The sequence below is a fragment of the Orycteropus afer genome, unplaced genomic scaffold, assembly GCF_000298275.1.
Source record: "Orycteropus afer afer isolate SDZICR_OR568_19922 unplaced genomic scaffold, OryAfe1.0 scaffold00356, whole genome shotgun sequence".
Taxonomy (NCBI): domain Eukaryota; kingdom Metazoa; phylum Chordata; class Mammalia; order Tubulidentata; family Orycteropodidae; genus Orycteropus; species Orycteropus afer.
The window spans coordinates 1,342,845-1,350,276 of NW_006921943.1; positions in this window are offsets into that span (position 1 = coordinate 1,342,845).

Sequence of the window (7,432 nt, forward strand, 5' to 3'; positions counted from 1 at the left end):
CTATCAGACCTGTGGCCTTAGGTCAGTTCTCTCATATGTCCAGGCAGAGGCAGGCCAAGCCTTCCCATCTAAGTTCAAATCCGACTAGATGCCTGCTAAAGGTCCATTCATTGGTTCTAGAAATCTGTGATCAAGATAGGGAGAAAAAGGAGAAGTATTTGGTTTAAGCCATCACCATCTCTGGCCAGGATGGCTACAGTCACCTCCCAGATGGTCTCAGCTTCTAATCTCACCCTGGTCATCCCTTTGACCTCACTATGGCTGGAGCGATCTTTCCAAATGTGTATCTGCTCTGACACTTCCCTGCTCAGAACTCTACAAGGGGTCCCCGTTTCCTATGTGATAAAATGTAAATTCCTCAACACCATACGCAAATCCCTGTATGACCTGAACTCTTACTGCCTGACCAGCGTCATCACCCTCCATGCCCATCATATCATAGGTTCCAGCAGTGCCGGCTGAAGGACACAGTGCCTTTGCACATCCCTTCTTCGGCCTGGAACACTCCGGCCAAGCCAGTGAAGCCCCTCTAGCCCTTCTTGACTCGGGATGTTCTCTCATGGAAGCCTCCATCCCCATCTCATAGGAGCCTGCAGACTCGTGGGGCAGGGCCTGTGTGCCCTTTTACCTCTGAGTCCTTAGTGCCTGCACGAAGCCATGTTTGAAGCCACTCCATCATTCCATTTAGAAGCCCCCCGGCCCTTCACTGTCCGCCCCCTGCCTCTCTCCTTCCCCTCCTCTTGTTGTCTGAGCCCAGGCCCACTGAGCTCATGGAGCTTTCCTACTCTCAGGTTATTCAAGGCCTTTGTTCTTACTGTTCTGGAAGGTTCTCTCAGCAGGGCCAATTGATTCCTCCTCATCGTTAAAGCCTCAGCCCTTCGTCCCTCCTGCTGGGATGCCTCTCCTCACTGGAGTAGTTGGGGGCAGGAGGTAGTGTCTATCTCCCCACAGACTGACATCTCTCTGAATGTGGGCACCTTGCTGCCTGGTCACCACCACATCCCCAGGCTGAAGGAGAGAACATGGCGGTACCCACGTGGCCCAGAAAGACTTGTCCAAAAATAAGAGCACACTGTTTTGGCTCTTCCACGAGTGTCGTGAGGTGCCCTGTCAATCTGTATAGTGACATGAAAAGTCTTGAGACCTGAGGCACATTCTATATAGAAATCCAGTGGCAATGTCAGATTAGCCAATAAACATGGGTTGACTTGTGCTTATTTACTAATCTATAGCGAACATTCTCACATTTTTCAGCACATCAAAGATTCTGCTTCTGTGGATGGCCGGTGTCTGTCTCTCTCCCAGCCCCACAGCACCTTCCCACAGAATCAACACTTCTTTTCCAGTTTACAGTCCCTGACAGGGACGGAGTACCCAGTCAGCAACGGAAGCACGGGCTTACTTGTGCTTCTGTAGTAATCTGTAGTGAGCAGTTTTGGCACTTTTCCATCACATCAAAGATTCTGCTTGTAGGGACGACTAACATCTGTCTCTCTCCCGACCCCACAGGAGCTTCCTACAGAATCAAAGTCTCTTTTTCAATTTACAGTTCTTGATGGGAATGGAGTACTCAGTAACCAAGGGACACACAGTCTTACTTGTGTTTACTTACTAATCTGTAATGAACAGTTTCACATCTTTGATGTTCACTACAGGTGAGTAAATAAGCAAAAGTAAGCCCTGCTTACCTTGTTTTCTGGGCACTATGGCCCTGTCTGGTGGAAATGGGTGAAGAGGGTGTTACCACTTTACTCAGGCGCTGTGTGAGGAAACTGCATTTCTGTCGTCCTCCTCATCATGGCAGTCCAACACCAGATGGAAAAAGCCACCTGAATCCTACAGGACCGGCCTTTGTATTCTTGTCATTTATTAATTAAATCCCAAAGTCCTTTTTGTTTAGCTTTTCTTCAAATTTACCGGAAAGTTTTTAGAAAATGACTGTTGTCCCCCAACGAAGTGAGAAATGAAATCCTGGCAAAAAATATGAGCATAACCAAAGGGAAATTCGGAGGAAGGCTGGCATGGCGACTGTTTCTGAAATGAACTGTATTCACTCCCGTCAAGTCGGCCCCGACTCACAGCGACCCCTCCTGGGGTTTCCGAGGCGGTAACACTACAGAAGTAGGTTGGCCAACCTTCCTTCTGAGGAGTGGCTGGTGGGTTTGAACCGCCAGCCTTCTGGTTAGCAGTCAAGTGCCTTAGGCACTACGCCACCAGAGCTCCTGAAATGAAATGTAGGGAAGTGGAAATCAGTCCTTTTCGAGACAAGCACTTCTTGCTGAAAAGATGCACATTTCCTGAGGGTTTTCCCCAGAGCAGCCCAAAGCAACTAAACCGGCACAAGGTCCGGTTTACAATGAGCTGCCTCTCGCCTTGGGCCTTGAGGCCACACGCCCTCCGTATGTGTGTTCATCTCAGCAATGTGTATATTCAATCACTTTTATTACCGTTGAGTTCAACAGAGCCTCTTTCTTCTCTTTGGAAAAGTCTCTCTAATTTCAAGAACTTTCCTAATAATCATTTTTTCCCTTGCTAATGACCCTAACCTTCCACAAAATGGCCCCTTTCATGTCAGCCTTCATGTTACATCCCGCTTTTTCCTCACTCTCTTTTTTTTCCCTTTGATTTCCCGTTTTCCAAACCACAAAGCGGATTTCAGTCTGTTGAATTTCAGCTACTTCTTCCTGTGTTGGATTGCCTATTACCTATTGCAAAGGTCATTTTAAGTGTAATTCAGTTTAAATTACTTGATTTTCTAATCATTGATTTTTTTCTCTCTCTGTGGTCCCACCCTCCGGGACTTCCACCTTCCCTTCCCATCCCCCATCTAAATTTCACTCTCAGGGATATCTCTGTTCTTAACAGCACTCAATGGGATCAAATGACCATGAGGCCTGAGTCTGCCGTGTCAAAGGACAAGATTAATAAGCTCACAGCCTGGCCATGGAAGTGGGGGAAGTGCTTCCTAGGACAAATGATTAAAAAAAAAAAATCCTACCCTTGAGTTTGGGAGACCCCAGATAATAAGTTTTCTTTCTTCCTGGGGTATCAGGAATCAGGGCAGCAAAGCTCCAAGTTCCAAACTCTCCCCAAACTTGTGGCAACCAAATGTAGAAGGGGGTGTGAGTAGCATCAGAATAACTCACTGAGCCTTGAAGGAGGTGTGCGTGTGTGTGTGTGTGTGTGTGTATGCTGTGAGCCTTTGGGGGTTGGGGGAAGCAGGATCTAAGGAGCTTTGTGTCTTGGATGACTTCTTCCTCTCGACTCCTGAGACATTACCCACCAAAGAGGAGGGCCAGGGGAAGAGTAGACTCCTTGGTCCTTGGCAATGAAGAGTGAATATCCTGTCCAGAGGAGCCTGGGGGAAGGAGTTAGGTCAGGGAGTCATCCTGTTGTGGTATTGACTCATGGTTGCTTTATGAGAGGAGGTTGGAGATCTTGAACCAGGACAGCTTTTCCCATGGGTCCATGTCTATCCTGTGGGACCACGTTCATCTTGTGAGTCCATGTCTGTCCTCTGGGTCCATGTCTAGCCTGTGGGCCTGTGGTCATCCTGTGGGCCCACATTCATCCTGTGGGTCCATGTCTAGCCTGTAGATCCACGTTTATCCTGTGGACTCATGTTCATCCTGTGGTTCTACATTCATCCTGTGGACTCTTGTTCATCCTATGGGCCCACTTTCATCCTGTGGGTCCATGTTCATCCTGTGGGACCACGTTCATCCTGTGGGTCCATGTTTGTCCTCTGGGTCCATGTCTAGCCTGTGGGCCTATGGTCATCCTGTGGCCTCTTATTCATCCTGTGGGCCCACATTCGTCTTGTGGGTCCACATTCATCCTCTGGGTCCACATTCATCCTTTGGGTCCACATTCATCCTCTACACCCATGTTCATCCCATGGGCTCATGTTCACCCTGTGGGTCCACGTTTATTCTGTGGGTCCACTTTCATCCTCTGTGCCCATGTTCATCTTGTGGCTCCACGTTCATCTTGTGGGTCCACATTCATCCTCTACACCCATGTTCATCCCATGGGCTCATGTTCACCCTGTGGGTCCACTTTCATCCTCTGTGCCCATGTTCATCCTGTGGACCCATGTCTATCCTGTGGGTCCATGTCCATCCTGTGGACCCACGTCTGTCCTATGGATCACATCCATTCTGTGGACCCACGTCCATCCTGTTGACCCACATCCATCCTGTGAGTCCATGTCCATCCTGTGGGTCCATGTCTATCCTGTGAACCCACATCCATCCTATGGACTCACATCCATCCTGTGGACCCACATCCATCCTGTGAGTCCATGTCTACCCTGTGGGTCCATGTCTATCCCGTGGACCCACTTTGATTCTGGCTGGCCCAAGTATGCACATGCTGATTCACTTTGAGTGTTTGCTGATGGCAGTGGGGATAGAGGCACACTAGGTGGAACCCTAGAGAATGAGTGCGTCCTAAACTACAGTCTCAGAGGAGCTTGGCCCTCAGGTTCCCACCTCCCTATCCCCCAGCCTCCCTCCCTGCCTCTTAGGTATCACGCAAGCATGTTATTGACAAAGCATCGCATTCGGCGTTACCTCTCCTTAAAGTATGTGGGGATAATGCAGTGAGTGGCTCTGACGAAGCTCTGCTCACCTGCTGGGGACGTCTGCGCTCGTGACCTTACCTGAGATAATAAGCATGAGTGTGAACAGGCGACTCTGTCTCTCGGCATTAGCAGGGCCGCTCGGGCGCGCAGCGTGGGTGTGAGTGCCGTCTAATTAAGCCCATATTTCCACACAGCATAATTACGGAGGGCTGAGTGACTTGGCCGTGGAGGCGAGCCGCACTGTCCTCGCACGGCCGCAGATTTACGGCCCTCGCAACCTGCCGCCCGGGTGCACAGGCCTATCTGTCATCTCTACCTTCCGCTGCTACAAGGGCTGAGCAAATTGCTATTTTTATGGGATATGATAAAGGAAATGCTACCTTATGTTCCATTTTTAACTGTCTGCTGCATGGAGCAAACAGCCAGCCACCCCCAATAGTGTGCACCACGGTTAATTGGCAGGGCCAGCTTCTGGCCTGGCCCGGCCCCTCGACCCACTCAGTGTCACCCCCAGGGAAGCAGGAAGACAAGCAGCGACTGGGCTGTGATACCGTTCCCTCTATGTTTTGCATGTAGTTTTGGAATGCTCCTTCCTGCCACCGGGTTACCTTTCTGGAGAAATCTGTTGTCCCCGCAGTGACAGTGCCCTCCCGCTGTCCGCACCTTTCCCGCCGTGCCTTTCGGGCTGGGGTGCCTTTCGGGCTGGGGTATTTGCCGGCACGTCTTTGGGCACGTCATCATTCGCCTCTGATGTACGAGCTTGCCATTTGGAAACGGATAGGCTGCTTCCCCTGGGGCTTCTCCCGATTTGTGGCTGAAGCTTTTCCTCACTGGGTAGTGTTCCTTTGGTTGTTTTAACGGTAGGCCAAACAGCTCAACTCCACCGATCGTTCAAACATGATTCACTTCCAGAGAAGGCTGCCTTGTAAATGCCAGGGTTGCCTCCCCCTGCTGGGCCCAGGAGAGCCAGAGTGAGGAGGGCCCTGGCTGGAGCGGCAGGGCTGAGACTGCTCCCGGCCCCTCTGAGAAATGGCCAAGGGGCCCAGGGCACCACCTCGCCAAGCCTTGGTGTTCACAGGGCAGTGCAGCGAGGCTGCCCATCTCTCTGGAGGAGGCAAGCCCCTTGGAGCTGACGCGCCCAGGCCCAGCTGCATGGGCAGACGGGGATGGGAACAACCTGGCAGGCCTGGGATTCGGCCTTGAGATTTTATCAGTCACTGGGGGCAGCAGGAAGCCACCCGAGTTCAAGGGTTAAGCAAGGCTAAATGTTAACAAACTGCAGCCTGTCAGGATTCTCCAGAATGGCCATGCCCTATGTGACCTCTTCAGCAGAGGGGTCTCCAGCTGAACTGGGATGGGGAGGCGGGAGGGGCTCCCCAGCCAGCTAAAGAGACCCCCAGTGCTGGGGCCAACCCCTGGGGGGCTATTTTTGTGGTGTCCAAGGAGCTAGGGAATTCACATAGCCTGCTTCTCCCCAACCCCATCAGATAAAGTTCCCTCGACCACTTGTTAAAAGTAAAACCAAGACACCAAAGGCTAATCAATGCATCTCAGCAGATCTCTGAATAGTTTCTATAAAAATCAGTTCAGTTTGAGCTTATTTGAGATAAGCACAATTGACCTCTTGGCTTCTATAAAATGAGATTTTCTACCTCACAACCCTGCTTACTGAGCTGTGAACATACCTGGGTAGTTTTGAGAATAAACAAGAAACATTTTTGAGTTCTTTTGTGTGTGGGTGGGGATGTTCTACAAAATTTTAAAAACTACATGTTATGTTGTTCTTAGAGCCATATGCTGCTATCAGCAAATTAAAGACAGCACTAGCAACATGTGGGCACACGGGCGGACGCAGCCTGCGACATCCTCATCTCTCCGAGCTTACCTATTCGACAGAGCAGGACCTTTGTCACGGTCTATATTTATCCTGAGTCTTTTGATTGAGTCTTGAGAGGAGGACACTAAGCCCTTCTGAGCCCTTCCTGGAAGCCTTTGTCATTCTGCGTACATGTCCCTATCAGATATATAATTCCCAAACATTTTCTCCCCTTCTGGGGGGTCATTTTTCCACTTTCTTGATGGTATTATTTGGAGTCTTTAATTCGGAGAAAGTCCAATTTATTTTTTTCTTTGGTTACTTGTGTTGCACTACAGAAACCACTGCTGAACCCAAGGTCACATTTCACTCCTACGTTTTCTTCTAACTTTGTCATGTTAGCTCTTATGTTTTAGGACTAGGATTCACTTTGAGTTAATTTTCGTGTATTGAAGAAGTAGGGGTCCAACTTCACTGTTTGCACGTGAACATGCAGTTGTCCCAGCACCGTTGTTAAAAAACTATGATTTCACCATTGAGTTGGCTTGGATTCTTTGTCAAAACTCAAATGACTATAAATGGAATCTCAGTTATATTCTAGTATGTCAGTTCCTTAATGTCTTGATAACTGTAGCCTTGTAGTGAGTATTAAAATTAGGAAATATCAGTCTTCCAAATTCTTCCTTTTAAAGACTGTTTTGAATATTCTAGGTCCCTGGCATTTCTGTATGAATTTTAGGGTCAACTTGTGCAAAAACAGACAGAGAGAAAGCACCTGGGATTCTGCGAGGGATCAGATCAATGTGAGGGTTTTGCCATCTTAACAATAGTAAAGTGTCTGGTCCATAACATGGAATATCTTTCCATCCATGTGGATTTTCCTTATACCAGGGTACATGTCTCGTATGATTTCAAACTTATGTGGCCTCAGTCCTTTGAACTCACTGAAGCTTGCCTTATGGTCTATGCTGGAAGATGTTCCACATACTCTGAGAAGAAAAGTACAGTCTGCTGTCATTGGGTAGAGTGTT